Source organism: Lissotriton vulgaris, chromosome 1_1 (genome assembly GCF_964263255.1).
Source record: "Lissotriton vulgaris chromosome 1_1, aLisVul1.2, whole genome shotgun sequence".
Taxonomy (NCBI): Eukaryota; Metazoa; Chordata; class Amphibia; order Caudata; family Salamandridae; genus Lissotriton; species Lissotriton vulgaris.
In genome coordinates, this window is record NC_141685.1 from 1594906618 (window position 1) to 1594923931 (window position 17314).

The 17314-nt window shown below is 47.0% G+C and overlaps 1 long non-coding RNA gene across 1 annotated transcript in view; it reads left to right on the forward strand.

Moving 5' to 3' along the window:
- The first annotated feature begins 454 nt into the window (after window positions 1–454).
- Window positions 455–17314, forward strand: part of LOC147750857 (uncharacterized) — a 163892-nt gene continuing 147032 nt past the window's right edge. The window contains exon 1 of the long non-coding RNA XR_015299881.1: window positions 455–587. This is a non-coding gene — a long non-coding RNA (uncharacterized LOC147750857). The remainder of the gene's footprint in view (window positions 588–17314) is intronic.

The window sequence follows — 17314 nt, forward strand, 5'->3', positions numbered from 1 at the left end:
AGGTTCAGGCTGCTGGAGCCTGTCGAAAAACCCTATTGTTCAATAGGAAATCTGCCCTTTATGCATGCCAAAGAGAAAGTAACGTGCATCTGCAGATACACAGCAAAATATTTTTCTGAAAAAAGGTGTCTCCTAATTTTTAGCCCCTTCCCTGCGGGGCATATTCCCCTGCTGTGCTGGGGGGAGGGGGGCATGCGCAGAGCCCCGGTGCTCATGACAAGCTCAGCTCGTCATGAGCCACGGTGGTCGTGTGCTCATGACGAGCTGAGCTCGTCATAACCACACCTGTTTCTTTAGAACGCTCGAACAGCAGGGGAATTTGAACAGCGTGCGAGTGTTCTAACGGTCATGAAGAGCACAGCTCGTCATGAGAATGGAAGGTGTTAAAACTGTTTTGTATTAGATCTGTCTTGTCCATCGCAATGTTCTAAATGCAAATATCATTTCCCCATACAGCTTTCTCACAGTATCGGTAGAGAGCGGTTTCCATGGCACGAAAGTGTAAATTATGCACGAAGCAAACTGAAGAGCATTTTATACATCACTCATCCCATTATGCCCGCACTGTTGCTCAATTTCGACACCAGGTAAATCAGTTATTTATATTTTGTATACTTCCAGAGGAACATGTGAAGCACGGAGTGCAGTTGTTTTGTAGATAAGATTTTGCTGGTGCCTTTTTGATGTTATTTGCTTTAAAAAAATAATAATAATTGTTTAAAGAATTCCGCCACTGAGCCAATTCTCAAGAGCTGAACAAGCATCTTCTTGTTCTCAAATAATCAAGTTAGGTAAACATGAGTCACATATACACAAACGTAGTTTGTATAAATATTGCATTATGTGGAAAGAACCAGTTTCTTTTTCGATTTACTTTGTCATACTTCGTACAAACACTCGATACTAGTATCGTCCATCAAACTGTCTTAAAAGCTGGTTCTTCGTGTTACCACCGGGACTGTTATTTGTTTGACAATAGGAATAAAGTGACATCCGTGAATTCCTAAGGTTAGTATTTTCATCGTATTTCCTCGATGATGTCAGTAGTTGTGATACAAGCTAAAAGGATCCATTGTTCACAGACTCGAGTCAATCCTGAAACTTTTTTTGTGGTCGAAAGCAGTTGTAAACCAGAGAAAGTTATAGTATATGCACGAAGTTAATGTACACATTTCACAAAATCAAGTACGTGCAATACAGCTTGTGTAACCATTTTCTAAATATAGCACACACATACATTTGGAATGGGTTTGATAGCGCAGGTGTCAGAATGGACTCAAACCACACACCTGTGACTCTTCATGATGTTGCATGATATGGTCTGACCTGGCTTTTGACCCCGTTGGCTGTTACATTAATGAGCATTACATTACATTTATCCTTGGTGACCTCGCAGGAAGTGTCATCACTGCCACAAACGTATGTCAAAACTCCTTGCAGAGGGCCATGGGCACGAAGGGGTTGCCAGGCCCAACTGTGGTGTTTGAGGCTTTTTACTCCTGAAGTCCTGGGGCCCGACCTACTATGGATCATGAAAAACTGGGCCAAGTACCCCTTCTGCACTTGATTCTCAATGGTAGCTGTGGATAAGCAGTCAAGGGCTCCCTCGGGGTTTGTAGGGGAGGGAAGTGTGCATTCAAGTTAGTGAACACAAGTAACTTCTAAAGTGCACAGCAGTGTCAATAAATCAATGTCCAGTCAAATACTTATTTTATAATAAAAAGTATTTGACTTCTAACCCTACTTATTCAAAGCAGTGTTACGACCCATATAGCAATAACACATTTCCCCTTGAGTTTGGGGTGCTAGTGTTTCGCTGGCACGTCCCTGTCAACCCGCTTTTCCTAATGTGGTAGGAATTATTCCCATTTAGTTGTTTCTTCACCTCGAAAGTATCTTTTGTAGTAGAAAAATCTTTTTTTTGCATGCCCAGGAAGTAAGGGGATGTGTGGGGCACTTGTCCAATCTACTTTTGGCCCTACTCCATCCACTTTTGTATGAGTAATTGTCATGAAAAATGGGTTGTAAAACATTGAAATGGTAAGGTGTAACACTTAAGGTTGTACGCCCTTCCCAGTGGCAGCTTTACAATACCTCCCCAGGCAATGTCCTTGTCCTCATTGCTAACACTCAACTTACAACACGAGACCTGTCACTCTTGTATATACAGCAGATCAGCCACATGTTCAGATCTTCAGGAGTCCCAAGTTTCATCTGAATATGTAAATATCCATTATGTATTTGTTCACGACTTACTATTGCAAGACAGGTGTGATTTTATAGCTGAACTTCCATGTGCATAGGATTTTTTCGATCAAGCCAGGAGCACTCAAGTCAAAGATTATGTTTATTTAGATAAAAATCTTTAAACAAGTGTAAAGGCATAACTACATGATTAAAAATGTTCTACAAAAAGGTAATAAAAGTCATTACAGATAACAATATTCCACTATAGTTTAAAAGAAGACTTACACAAACTTTATACATCTCTTATAAAACAATTATTAAAAACAACCTTTTATTTTCTCTTAGACAAGTTTATGTAGTTTAAATATTTTAAAATGTCTTTAAATTACTCCTGCCAGTGCCAGGAGCACTCCATTTTTTCCTATTGAAAAAACTGTGGGTTGAAGGATATTGTTTTGTTCTTCTAGCTGCTCGTCTAATAATATGCATGCAGTATGATGCAGGATAGAAAACAATGTCGCCAGGTAGAAATAAAACAATTGTATTTCTTTTATTTTTACAATATATAAAATCTGTTATTTGGATTCATATCGCACGAGTCCGGTTTAATTTTTATGAGGCTATGAGTTTGTTGTCTATACTCCTGTGTATTAAGTAATTGGAATTCGTTTTAATATACAATCAAATAAAACATATTTCGAAAGGTTTTATCCTGCATCTTCCTGCAGCCATTATTTCTTTGCACTTACACAACACTATAATTTACGTTCTTTAAATGCGCGCAGGTGTTCAAGATTGGTATATTTCAGCAAAGACTGAAGACTTCACAAATTCGGGATAACAGAGGGCCTCTCCCAAGGGAGATGTCTTCGACCTAGAAGCAGACATGTGTCAATTGACAAATTGAACGACCGGCATGCACTTTCGTACAAGACGAGCCCAATACCTAGTGATGCCAACAGTGCTATGATTGAGTTTTTATATGCAACCAGGATGTGCCGACCTTCCTGCAGTAGGTTGTTACCACATGCTGAGAAATGTTCCCTAGCTACTATCCTCCAGGTACCTCTCAGCTCGCAAAATATGAAATTAGGATTTATTGTTACAGCTTGATATGGAAGGGTTCATGCCAATCTTGTACATTCAGTCATTTCTAAATATGCAGTACCCACAGTACAGTTCCGTTGTTAAATGAATGAACTATGCTATGGTATACTCTCACACTCCCTGCTGTTATTCTCCATCGGAGATTACACCATTTTTGATAGCAGATGCATGCTATTTCCCTCTCTGAAGACATCGACTGCTAAACAGGGTTGTGTTACTTGCTATAAGCTGTTGATATGAAAGAACTTTCTTAATTGTTGAACTACGTATTGACCATGCAATAGAAAAGTGGTTCCCAAACTTTTTAGACTCACGGCCCACTTCTTAGAGTCACAAACGTTCCCAACCCACCTACCATTAACTAATATGAGGCAGAACTGTTTTTTAATGAAACTACAGCATCGTGTGGTAGCGTATTGCCATTTAGCACATTTTCCATTGACATGTCTGGTGAATTTGCACAAACATACAGTTTTATAAATAACACTTTATAGCACACTGTTGGACCTGTCAGCCTTATGGAGGTTTTCCATCTTCCAGCAAACCCTTTGCCTGCTTACCTCCTCTTTTTGCTGATTCTTTTTGTTGGCCTTAGGACTCTGAGCACTTTAAAACTGCTAACCAGTGCTAAAGTGCATGTGCTTCTTCCCTAAACATGGTTATATTTGGTATATCCACAATTGGTGTATTTAATTTTGTCTGTAAGTGCCTATTAGAGTTAACTACCTGTGCCCAGGGCCTGTAAATTAATTGCTACTGCAGATTGTGCCACACACACAAGTAGCCCTTTAAACATGTCCCAGGCCAGCCACTGCAGAGCCTTTGTGTGCAGTTTTATTGCCATTTCGACTTGGCATTGGAAACCGTTTGCCAAGCCTTAAACACCCCTTTCATTACACATATGTCACCCTTATAGTAGGCCCTAGGTAGCTGATATGGCAGGGTGCTTTGAAATTAAAAGGTAGGGCAGGTACTTTTAAGTTTTGCATGTCTTAGTAGTGAAAATCACTAACCCTGGGCAATGAACTCCGCTCCGCTAGCGGAAGTTGCGGAGATTTGGTAACTACACATTTCATTAAAAACACGGAATTCATGCAAAAATTCAAACTCTGCTACAGAATGGAGCTACCTACTGTACCCACAACCCTTTGGTAAATCAACTTTACCTTTTACATGCTAAAAAGCATGTAACCAATTCACAAAAGTGAACTTTGAAAAACATCAGGCAATGAGAGAGATGATGATTTTAGGGTCACCCCTTACATAGATGGGCAAGCAGATGCCTTGAACACAAAAACGTATCATGATGAACGATTCAGTGTTGGTCCCATCTTCCTAGGACCGCCCCAAGCAAAGTTATGGGCAAAAATACAATGCCAATGCCCAGCGAAGTATTATGAGATGAGATTCTAGAGTTTAGTGAATATTATCGTATTGGCTCTCATCTGAGCCCGAAAGCCTGCCCCTTGAGGAATGTTTTGATATTGGATGCTATATTATTCACTAAAACCTAGAATATTGTCCCATAATGCTTTGCAGCGCCTTTGGTTGGGATTGTATTTTTTGCCCATAACTGTGCTTGGGGTGGTCCTAGGAGGATGGAACCACCACCAATCGTTCAGCATGATGTGCTCTTTGTGTTCAAGGCATCTGCTTGGTTCTCTCCCTAGGTTAGTGAGGACATCAAAATCATCACCTCTCACTGCTTGCTGTATTTTAATTTTCACTTTTGTGAGATGATTATATGCATTTTAGCACGTAATGATAGAGTTACTTGTCCTTTTACCAGGGTATGTGAGGTTTCTGTTTTATTATTTGTAGTGAGACGGAATGGAGTTGTAGAGCGGAATTCACTGAGTTTTTAATCAATTCTGCAGAATTCCGTGTAGTGGTACTCCGCCAACTATGCCCACCCTTAAAAATCACCAACCTAATTTTTCACTACTGTGAGGTCTACTCCTCTTGTAGATTAACCTTGGGAATTTGTTACTATACTTTTAAGCTGTAATTCCTCATTAGAAAGGAGAAGTTCTGTCATGTTTTATATCTTTGGAATGGTAATGGAAAATCCTCTTTACCGGTAAAGTTGGATTTCACATGACTATTTTAGAAATGCCACTTTTGAAAAGTAGTTATTTCCCTTCTCTTAAAGACTGCAGCCTGTCTCCAATACCCATCTGGATGGGTGACAGCTTGACTTTGTGCATTCCCTCTAGACAGCCACACACAAAGGAAGCTTAGGTATGTCTTGATGCTCATCCTAGGCAGGATGGGAGAGAGGAGCTGACACATCTGAATAGGCAGTGTCCTGTCCCCACATAAAGGGTTGCTTACCCCCCTCCCCCCTAGCAAGCCTGGAGCCAGGACTGGAAAGAAAGGATATCTGTGCACTTCAAAGATCCTTCTTTGAAATCACCACCACTACAAAGGCACAACTGGGTTATAAGTACTGTGTCTCTGACCCCCACAACATCAGTCACTTCTGTACCTGTAAAGAAACTCTGTCAGAAGCACTGCTACTCTGCTTGACTGTTGCTCTGGAAGAACTGCTTATCTGCTGTGTTGCCCTGCTGGCTCTGACCCTGCTGAGGAAGAGCTGGACTCTGCCTTCAACCTAGAGGGATCTCCAAAGGCTTCTTGGCTTGCCTCATGTTGCTTGAGATTCATGGTTATCAAAGTCTCACCACCTGCTCCTGTGCCTGGTTCATTGGAAGTGGATCAATTTGCCTGATCCAGCGAAATCGACGCATCTCCAATCTGCATGTAGCAGAACCGGTGCATCGACTACATGGTGGGAGCAGAATCGGCGCATCAGTCACAGCCAGTGTATCGCCTTCAAGTACTGACGCGCCAATATCAACACATCGCTGCCACTGCAGTGTGGGAAGATTGATAGTTCCCCTCGACTGCGTGGTGAAAATCCAGCACATCATCTATGCAAACCACGTGACTCGGAACATCATTTCTGGAACCGACGCTTTGCCACTACTGCATGAAGAAATTCGACGCATCAGCTGGACTGCAGGACTGACACTGATGCCTCGCTCAGCTGCACCCCACATCTTGCTGTTGCGACCAGGATCAATTGCTGTGTTCATCAGGTCTACGTGGCTCCTGTATCCTGCCCATGCTCCATCACAATCAGCCTAAACTCATGAATTTGCCCCAGACCAGCACGATCAGATAACTTTAATAGGCGTTTATTGCTTCTAAGTGCTATTTTCACTCTTTCTTTAAAAAAATCATATCTCGACTTTTGCTCTTTGGATTTTTGTTAATCTGGTTTTGTTTTATTTATACAAATTATATCTATTTTTCTGACCTGGTGTGGAGACTTTTTGCAGTGTTTTCATTGCGTTACTGTGTGTTGTGTTGCACAAATAGCTTATACATTGCCTCCTAAATTAAGGCTGTCTGCTCATTGTCAAGCTACCAGAGGGTGAGCACAGGATTATTTATAGTGTGTAACTGATTTACCTGACTAGGATTGTGGTCCCAACTTGAACAGGGCGAATATCTCTCCAAACGTCTAACTCACACCCATGATAATGTGTGGAAATCGGGTTCTATGAATATTTATAAATTGTGTATCGCAAAGTGAGTGTCTTCATTTCTTTTGATCCTATTAAAATCTCCGTTTCCAGCTACACTTTAGAATTACAATGAAAGTGTTTCATTTTTGCTGTCCGAACTGCTGGATGCATACAATTTATTTGCAGATATTTACGTTTGCTTGTGTATTGCAAAAACTGCATCCTACATTGTCACATAATTCACTTTGAAAACTCCTCTCACTTAGCAATTAGTGAAAGAAAAGTAAACACCAATATGACCTATGTCTTTGAATCGCCTGCAAATGTCACGTTAACACAGAATTTAAAGCCATCTTTATTACTCTGACTTTCAACCCACCAGAAATTACCTTTTGACCCAGAGTTTGGGAACTACTGCACTGGATACCAGTAATATCTTACAGACTTTGAAATATTGCTTTGGCGGTCTATAGTAGAAATGTGCAAAATTAACTTTCACGGTGTGTTCTTTATTGAACTCTTATTTTTTTAGCCATGATCACCTTTTTACACCACCACCTTGTAATAGTGGGACGGTCAATGTACAATTTAGTTGGCTGGGGATAGTGGGTGGAGAAGAGTGGAATTCAGACAGTACACGGAACAACTGCTCTCTCTAACTACATTTTAGTTTTTTATTCCTCATAACATTAAACAAATGATATTTAGCTTCCGTCTGATGTCAGATTGGAGAAGAGACAACCTAAATACAGAGAATTTCATAGTGAACCTGAAAATGAAATCCAAATGAATCAAGTCTGTTCCTTGAATTAGACCGCAGTGTCTCAGAAAGTATGTGGGGTCACCTATGCTAAGCATTTTAATCGTTGCAAATGCTCCGATTTTGCATTTACAACAGTTAAAATGTGTTTAGGAGTACAGCGTTTTTCCCAATCCAAAAACGGGATAACATGGATAACAATTCAGTATCTGTAAAATGCCTGGTGAGGCATCTCTTCCAAATACTGAATCTATATCATCTGTATGAATGTTTTGTGACCAAAATCCAGTCGGAGGATTGCAGTAATGCATTTGCAAACAGAAGGAGGTCCTTTTGCTTTGTGAGCCCCCAAAAAGTTTTTTGAAGAGTAGGCCTACCACTATGAAAGTTAAAAAAAAATAAATGCAGCATGAGTTCCTTACAGGAAAACAGGCTGAATTATAAAAAAAAAAATCTTATTGTAGCGAGTCTCAATTTGTGAACTACCACATCAGTATTTGAGGTAGGTCAGATTGCGATCCACCATGATTCGGAACTGTAAAAAACTAACTGTTTGTACATCGACCTTTTCTTAAAATTATTTAATGGTCCCAAAAAATACTGGTCGCAACCATTATTTTGCAACTTCTAAATAGTACATCTAGCACTCAGTTCAAATTTCCCAGCGGCTTACATGAACAAATCCTTTTTTACAACTATCCCTCACCTTACCTGAAAAAGCCCACTTATATCCCAGATACATTTGCAATGGAATTCATTATCAAGGTATTGTACCTTCTAAATGCAATCTCTAAATTGTGTTCCTATGCTCAAATGCAAAGCATATGGTCATACGTTTATGTAAAGGTGTATCGAACTAACAATAGCCCACTCTGTTTCAACAGCAAGGGATCATTGTGTAATCCGTAGATTTTAGTGATCCATACTGATATAAATGTTCACTGTAAATCATAATTGATTCTGATTATGAGACTTGAACTTTCCAGTCACATTGAGGATTAATAGGGTTTCAAGCTAGTGGATTAAAAGTGGAATGATTTTTTTATACATGTAAATCCAAAGAAAGCCAAGAAGGTTGTTAACCTGAATGTGGGTGTAAATACTTTTCTTAAAAGTCTTTTTATTGAAAATTGGAAGCAAGCAATTACTGTCAATAATACATTGTTACAGTACATGCCCATGGATACAGTTCCTTCACATTGCAGGGTACACTTCAAATACAATAGATATAAAGGTATTAGTAGCCTGTATTGTAGGTCTCACCTCTCATTATTCCCCATTTAAGGGCGAATCCTCAAACGGCAAACATATAATTCCCATTCTTTTATTCCACGACCCCCAGATCTTGGTCCATTTCTGAGGACAACCTCTCCCTTCATAAATCACTCTTTCAGCCTGCATGCACCAATCCATGTCTTCTTCCGACTCTCGAAGCTTAGGTCCGGCCGCCCCCCCTCCACTTTTTTGCTACATTACGTTTTGCCAACATTCACCCTAGGGTGATCCAGGTTTTTTTCTCCGGATGTGAAATCATTATCACCCAGATGTTAAGATGGCACCATTGGGGAGAAACCGTTTCTTGCTTACCACACAAAGCATTTTCCCGTTATTTCATCCCAGTATTTCTGAATAATCTGGCAATCCCACCATTGGTGTAGAACAGTTCCCATTTTACCACAATTTCTAGGGCAGAGGGAGGATTCCGAGAGCCACATTTTGACCAGTGTTGTATTTGTGTAGTATGTTCTGTGTAAGATCTAATTGTATAAGATGGAATTGAGAACATATTGCCACCTCCCGGGGCGAAGCCTGTGCTTCCTGCCACTCTTTGTCCCTCATATCTCCGATATCCTCCACCCACCTAGCTCGTACTTTTCCCAGGGGATCCGGCATATTATTTGATATCTTCTTATATGTTAGAGATATTGCTTTTTTTCTCCACTAATCATCTAAAAACCTATCCTCCAGGGTGGAGGAGCCCGGGAGCTCAGTACCTCTAGGTATTGCCTTTGAAAGGGAGCTCCGCACCTGAAAGTATTGAAAAGTCTCCCCTACACCCAATTCATAGTCCTTTTGAAGCTTGCCAAAAGGAACGATCTTTCCCTTCGCCCATAGGTCCCCAACTTTGGAGAGCCCAATGAGGTCCCATTTATCAAACCCAGGGTGTTTAACCAGCAATTCATGTTGTGCTGACTCCAGTAGTAGAGTAGCTAATGTTATCTTATTTTCCACCCCAGAGCGGTTGTTGCCATGCCCACTGTATGTCGTTCTTAGGTAGTTTTCAGATGGCATATTATATCTGTCCATTCTATACGCTGGGTCTGTTTGTGGCCAGTGCACCCAGTGGTAGATGACTGCAAGTTGAGCCAACTAATAATAATACTAGGTTGCCGGGAGGGCTATCCCCCCATCGTACCAACTATTTGTGAGTTTATTCAGTGCTATGCCAGGGACAAAACTATCCCAGAGGAGTGTACGGATTTCAGCATCGATTGCCTGAAAATACTTTGGTGGAACCAGATATGGAGCATTTTGTAACACGTAAATAAATCAGGGGAGTGCCATCATTTTAAACCCCCTTATCTATACACATCATTTTATACAGGGCGGCCTTTCCAAACAAAGTGAGAGGCAGTGTCCTCCAGTGCCGCCCATAGTCTTGGAGTGGTCACATAGGGGGGGGCTAAATTACGCTCATAAAACACTGCTAGATCTGATGTGACATAGATCCCTAAATATTGAAACCTGTCAGTTACTCTTTGTGCAGCACAAAGCCTCGGAAGCTTGACAGCCGGGCCGCTTAGTACGTATATGAGTGACTTGTCCCAGTTAATAGTATAACCTGAGTATTTTTGGAAGATGGTAAATATATGCAGATCTCTGTGTATGGAGGAATATGGATTGGCCAAGTACAGTAATATGTTGTCTGCATGTAAGGAGATTTGTTCTTCCCACTTCTCCGTCCATTTGAGTCCTCTGAGGAGCGGATTTCCCCGGATCCATGTCGCCAAGGGTTCTAGCACCAAAGTGAATATTAATGGTGAGAGCAGGCATCCCTGCCGTGTTCCCTTTTGTAGCTCGACGGTCTTGGATCTACCTCCATTCACTGTAACCTGTGCAAGGGGCCCTGCATAAAGAAGTTTTACCCATTATACGTATTTCTCTCCAAACACAAATCTCTCCAAGATTGCGCATAGGAAAGGCCATTCAATCATGTCAAATGCTTTTTGTGCATATAGCGATATTATTACTGCTTCTTTGTCGACATTTCAAGCTCTGCCCCACACTCCATGGAGGTGCCGCAGGTTGAGCGCGGCTTTCCTACCTGGCATGAAGCCAGATTGATCCGGGTGGATCAACTTGTGCAGCAGGGAAGTCATACTCATCGCAAGGATTTTGGCAAGAATCTTCACTTCAACATTTAGTAAAGATATGGGCCGGTATGAGTAACAGTTGTCAGAGGGTTTCCCACCTTATGTGTATTACAACAATATTGGCAAGCCGCTGACTCTCAGGCAGGGTACCACGCTCCACGCTTTCTGCGTACATTTTCACTAGGTACGGAGCTATTGTGGAAGCCGTTAGTTTGTACAATTCTATAGGTAGACCACTTGGTCCCAATGCCTTCCCTGACTGTAACACCCCAATTGCCTGTACCACCTCTCTCTCAGTTAAATCTACCTCAAAACTATCTTTTTCTGCTTCATCTAAGGAGGGGAGCTTGAGGGTGGCCAGCAGTTATTGGGCCTCTGTTTATGTGGAGGTCCCTGCTGGTGTTTATAGTTGGCTAAAGTATGTATGTATAGGCATTTATATAGCGCACTACTTACCCGTAGGGTCCCAAGGCGCTTCGACCGCTGCGAAACCCTTCCTGGCTTCCCTGAGAGATGGTCCCTGAATGGGTATCTCCAGGGTGAGACCAGGCATCCCCGGCGGTCTGGTGGGGCCGTTAGTGAAGATGAGGCAAGCTAATGCCCAGAGTTGCCGAGTGTGATCGCTGATCAGAGTGGGCACCGAGGCGAGAGAATTATCGAGTCCGCTGACCCTGGTCCAGAAACCTGCCGCGCCGGGAATCGAACCCTGGTCCCGGGCCGTCCTCTGCTCTCGGGTCTGCCGCCTCTAACCAGTGAGCCACACTACTTCACTAAGTATGTGGCAAAGGTCTCTGCTATATCTTGCCTATCTCTACACAGTGTTCCATTGTCTGATGTTGTCTCAAACACCCATCTGTTGGCCTTTCCCCGTTTATCCAACCATGCTAAAAGTTTACTTGCCTTATCTCCTATTTCATATATTCTGTTGCATTTACGTCACTTTTGCAGAGATATTTTTTTCTCTTTTTGTTTGACCAATAACCTATGTCTGTTGTCCGGGGTATCCAGTAAGACGAGCTTAGCTTCTATTCTGCTAACCTCCTATTCTTTAACTAATAATTGTTTCTGCTTTTCTTTTTTATGTCCGTCCATACCCGAAATACTGCACCCCCTAATTACAGTTTCATAAGCCTCCCATATCACCTGTACTAATTCCACTGACCCTTTCATTAAAATAGTTAGTAGTTGCTTCAACTAGGTCTTCTTTTATGCTTGGTATCATAAAGTACCAGGGGTGAATTGCCGGTATGTGTTTCCTCACGGAAGGTGTACCTCCATAACAAGCCACCAGCGGGAAGTGGTCCGAGATGCCTCTCAGGAGATGAGCCACCTCTCTAAACATTGCAAGTTGATCTGCTCTCCAACGCATAAAGACTATGTGGGACATGGGCATCAGAACGAAAAGTAAACTGGCGAGTTGGATTATAAGCTATCCACATGTCGAATGGGTCCATAGTCCTCACGAAATCCTTGAGTGCTTTCCCAGTGGCCTTCCTAGATTTGGTCGGCTGTCTATCCCAATCGCCACTAATGGCCGCGTTGCAGTCTCCTCCTATTAGAATTTCTCCTTCCAGTAGGTTAATTATATCTGAAAGAGACACGTTAGTGATAGATTCCTTACCTTAGAATATCCCCAGGTGTCAGACTGGATCCGGAAACTTTTGCGTAGCAGTACCCTTGCGCGTCGGTAGGCGTCGTCTGCGGCTCCGCGTCCGTCGTCGGCGTCGTGGGCGCCGTGATGACGTTGTCGGAGTACTTAGACGCCGCCTCCGCGTGCTGACGTCAGTTCCTTTTTCCGCGCCAGCCAGCGCAGATCTGGAAAGAGCAGCTACCCTAGTAAATTTTTGACTGAGTTTTTGGTGATCTTTTGATTCATTTCGAAGTCTGTACGACTCCGACGGTGCCGTAGGGATGCCCAGCTTCAAGCATTGCGCCGAGTGCGACCGTACCATGTCGGTCACGGATCCCCACCGCCTATGCCTGACGTGTTTGGGCGTCGACCATGACGACGAGGCCTGCTCCGACTGTCGGGCCCTTTCGAGGAAGGCCAGGCGGGAGCGGTCCCGAAGGCGGCTCGAACTCCGGCAGTCGGCCCCGCGCCGTGTGAGGTCCCGATGCCGGTCCCACGGGAGGTCGAGGGACAGGTCGCGGGGACGGAGCCGTCACAGCTCCGGGAGTCGGCACCACTCCTCCGGGTCCAAGTCGTCAGGTAAGAAGCATAAGAAGTCGAAGAGACATCATCGCTCTTCTGACTTCCCCCGACGCTCGCGCGATGCGGCCGGGGGTTCGGGTGACACCGCCCACGCGGCTCCTCGGGAGTCGCGGGCGCCGCGTCCGGCCCCATACCCTCCGGTCCCTGGGCTGAACGCGACGCCGGAGGAGATTGAGCGTTTCCTCATGGCCATGAGGTCCCTTTCTCCTCCGACGGGCTCCGCGGCGCCTTCGGGTCCAGCGTACCCGTCTGGGGGCCCTAGTGGGTCGGGGGCTTCGACCCCGACGCCGTTGGGTGCTTCGGCCCAACGCCGCCGGCGCCTTTGGGTCCAGCACCGCAGGGCCCTACAATCCCGACACCGCCGGTGCCCTCGAGCCCGGCGCCGCAGGGTCCAGCGGCACCGGCGCCGTCGGCGCCTTCGGGCCCGGCGCCGCAGGGTGCTGCTGGACCTTCATCGGGCTCTGGATCATCACCGGTGGATCTTACGACCCCCCCCCCCGGCGTCGGTCCGTGTGGTGTCCCCTCCGGCGCGGTCCTCGGGCGGCGCCGTCCCCGATTCCTCCTTTCATTTGGTTGCGACGTCGGGATGGCGCCTATCGGCGCCTCTCTCGACGCCGTTTGGAGATTTTTGCTTCTACGAGCCGACCTCATACAATTACGACCCTGAATCTCAGGAGATGAGGGATGAGGAGGATTGGGAGGGGTCTGAGGACCCTCTGACCAAGGAGTGTCAGTCTGATATGGACTGGGCAGGAGACCTTGGGGAGGCCAGTGGCCTGGACACCTCTCCAGACACTGGATTTGTCTCTCCTCCTACCGTGGCTTCGGAGGAGGGAGCTACCTATGGTGTGGTGTTGACGAGGGCTGCCAAGGCCTTGGGCCTTGAACTCCCCATCGCAGCCGTGAGGACTAACCTCCTCACTGAGGTCCTTAAGCTGCAGTCATGCTCCACGGAGCCTCTGCTGCCGTTTAATGAGGCCTTGACGAACGTTCTTTTGGTCACTTGGTCCAGGCCCGCTACGGGTTTGCCCGTAGATAGGAACGTGCCAAGACACCACCGCCCGGCTCCGGGCGACCCAAGTTTCCTGTCCTCCCACCCCACCCCGAGAGTCTGGTCATCCAGGCCTCTAATTCCCAGACCGCATTCCCGACGGCCCCGTCGGACAGGGAATCCAAGAGGTACGAGAACTATGGCAAGAAGATATTCTCGTCCCTTAGTTTGGGACTGCGGTCTTCCAACACCGCATGCCTCTTGGGCCGCTACACCCACTCTCTGTGGGAGACGGTGGCGGAAGTGTTGCCAGAGTGCCCGTTGGAGGTACGGGCCAAACTCGGCCAAGCCCTTGTGGAGGGCCGGGACGCAGCCAAGTATTCCATCAGGTGTGGGCTGGATACTACTAACTCGCTGGGTAGAGCGATGGCTACGACGATGACGGTAATACGCCACGCCTGGCTGAGATCCGCCAATTTTTCGGCAGACGTCCAAAACACTCTTATGGACATGCCGTTCGATGGCCGTCGCCTCTTTGGCAACAAGGCAGACCATGCGCTTGAGCGCTTTAAGGACTCCAGGGCTACGGCCAAGTCCTTGGGCCTCTCGGCCCCGCGCCAGCAAACGGGTGCCTTTCGCTCCTTTCGTGGCCAGGGAAGGGGCGCCCCCCCCCCACACGTGCCGCCAGCCACTCGCCGCAAACTGTCGTCCAGGGCGGCGGCGGTCGTGGAAACCGCCTTGGAGGCGGTCGGGGAACCAGGCGGAGTCAGTCCACACCTGCCCCCGCGGCATCCACCTCTAAACCCTCCTAGTCCGTGCTTTTCGGCCCATGTGACGCCAGTGGGAGGCAGGGTTCGCCATCTCCTCTCTCACTGGCGCACTGTCACTTCGGACAGGTGGGTGCTGCAGATTGTCCGAAGGGGCTACTCCCTCCCCTTCGAGACGACTCCTCAAGCCATGCCACCGCAACACCACCGCGTATCGGGGGATCACTTGCAGCTCCTGCAGGAGGAAGTTTCGGCCCTCTTGGCCAAGGGGGCCATCGAGCGCGTTCCTGGGCCACAAGTAGGACGTGGTTGCTACTCCCACTACTTCCTGGTACCCAAGAAGGGCAAAGGGGGCCTACGCCCTATCTTGGATCTGAGGAACGTCAACGGCTTCCTCCGGAAGGAGAAGTTCAAAATGATGACACTGGCTCAGGTCTTAGCTGCCCTAGACCCAGGAGACTGGATGGTGGCGTTGGACTTGCAGGATGCGTATTTCCACATCCCAGTCCTGCCGGCCCACCGGCGTTACCTGCGGTTCACGGTAGGCCTCGAGCACTTTCAGTTTACCGTGCTCCCCAGCGCCCCACGGGTGTTCACGAAGGTGATGGCGGTGGTCGCAGCTCATCTGCGCAGGTTAGGGGTGTCAGTCTTCCCCTACCTAGACGACTGGTTGTTGAAGGCGTGCTCGCCCCAGACAGTCGTCAGCCACCTCCAGACTACGGCGGATCTCCTGCACCAGCTGGGATTTTCCATCAATGTGCCGAAGTCACACCTGTGCCCCTCTCAGAAGCTCCTTTTCATCGGAGCGGTTCTCGACTCAACGCAGTTTCGGGTTTACCCGCCCGAACAGCGGGTTCGGGATATACAGGCTCTGATTCCGATCTTCAGGCCTTTATCCCGAGTTTCGGTCAGGTTGACACTGCGGCTTCTGGGCCTCCTGCATCCTTCTGGTGCATCACGCACGGTGGCGGATGCGGGCTCTGCAGTGGGACCTGAAGTTTCAGTGGGCCCAGCATCAGGGCAACCTGTCCGACCATGTCCTGATTTCGGAGGGCACTGCGAGACAGCTGCAGTGGTGGCTCACGGACCGCGATTGGGTCAACGGCAGATCCTTCTCCCTTCCCCAACCGGAGCACGTAGTTGTGATGGACGCGTCCCTCCAGGGCTAGGGAGGCCACTAGGGAGAGGCGGAGATCAGAGGCCTCTGGTCTCCGGCGGAGTCCTGGCTCCATATCATCTTGCTGGAGCTGCGGGCAATTCGTCTAGCACTGGAGGCATTCCTCCTGTCTGTCCGAGGGAGTGTAGTGCAAGTGTTCACGGACAACACCACCACCTTGTGGTACTGCAACAAACAGGGCGGAGTGGGGTTGTGGACCCTCTGCCAGGAGGCTCTGCGCCTCTGGCAATGGCTGGAACATCAGGGCGTGACTCTGATGGCTCAACACCTGGCAGGGTCTCTGAACGCCAGGGCGGACGAACTCAGCCGGCGGTGCTCGATGGATCACGAATGGCGCCTGAACTCGGACGTGGCGCAAGGCCTCTTTCGGCAATGGGGAGAGCCTTGGTTAGATCTATTCGCCACCGAAGAGAACGCGCAATGTCATCAGTTCTGCGTGTTGGAATTTCCTAGACGGCACTCGCTCGGAGACGCTTTTCGTCGCGAGTGGAGCTGCGGTCTGTTGTACGCCTTTCCGCCTATACCACTTCTGCCCAGAGTGCTGAAGAAGATCAAGCGCGACCGGGCACAAGTCATCCTTGTGGCTCCGGACTGGGCACGAAGGTACTGGTATCCCGAGCTACTCAGTATGTCAGTCGATCCCCCGGTTCGTCTGCCTCTTCAGGAGGACTTCTGTCTCAGCAGCAGGGGACGGTCCTCCACCCGAACCTGTCCGGTCTCCACCTCCATGCTTGGAGATTGAGCGGCGACAGTTGAGGCCATTTGACTTGCCTCCTGAAGTCTGTAACATCATTCTGGCAGCCAGGCGTCCCTCCACAAAGTCGGTATACGCCTGCAGGTGGAACAAATTTGTGGCATGGTGCACAGCAAAGGCTGTGGATCCCCTCAATGCCCCTCTTTCTGAGGTTCTCCTCTTTCTTCTCTCTCTTGCCCAGCAGGGCTCTGCTCTGGGCACTGTCAAGGGCTATCTTTCAGCTCTTTCAGCCTTTCTGAGGCTGCCCGACCAACCTTCTTTGTTCAAGTCCCCTATCGTTAATCGATTCCTGAAGGGCATCACTCATACGTTTCCTCCTGTTCCCTTCGTGATTCCTCAGTGGGACTTGAACCTGGTTCTTACTTTTCTGATGTGCGCTCCCTTTGAGCCACTTCACAACTGTCCTCTTCGCCTTCTTTCTTTGAAGACTACCTTCCTGGTAGTCATCACCT